The following is a 454-nucleotide window of genomic DNA, read 5'->3' on the forward strand; positions in this document are numbered from 1 at the left end:
TCGAACTCAGAGATCCACCTGCCTCTGCCTCTCGAGTGCTGGGATTAAAGGTATGCGCCACCACTGCCCAGCCATTAAAGCTTTCTTACAATGCTTATCAAAATATATTATTTATTAAACATAAAAATTCAGCCTGGTGTGGTTTTAATCCCAGTACTTGGGAGGCAGAGGGAGGTGGATCTCTGTGAGTTGGAGGTCAGCTTAGTATGCATACTGAATTCCTGGACAGGGCTATGTAGAGACCTTGCCTCAAACAAACAAAAAACACAAAACAAAAATAAATTAATATTCATAGTCTTCTTGTGTATTTAAAAAAGCCTCCAGGAATCTGCCATGAATTACAAAAGCCTTGAGGAATTGGCCTTTGGTTTGGACGGTTTTCCAAATTTCTGCTTAATATATTTGTATTAAATATATGTTACTGAGCAAAAAGAAAGGACACAAGGCTACCCAC

This window comes from Peromyscus californicus, unplaced genomic scaffold (genome assembly GCF_007827085.1).
Source record: "Peromyscus californicus insignis strain IS unplaced genomic scaffold, ASM782708v3 Scaffold_4__1_contigs__length_199733344, whole genome shotgun sequence".
NCBI classification, from domain to species: domain Eukaryota; kingdom Metazoa; phylum Chordata; class Mammalia; order Rodentia; family Cricetidae; genus Peromyscus; species Peromyscus californicus.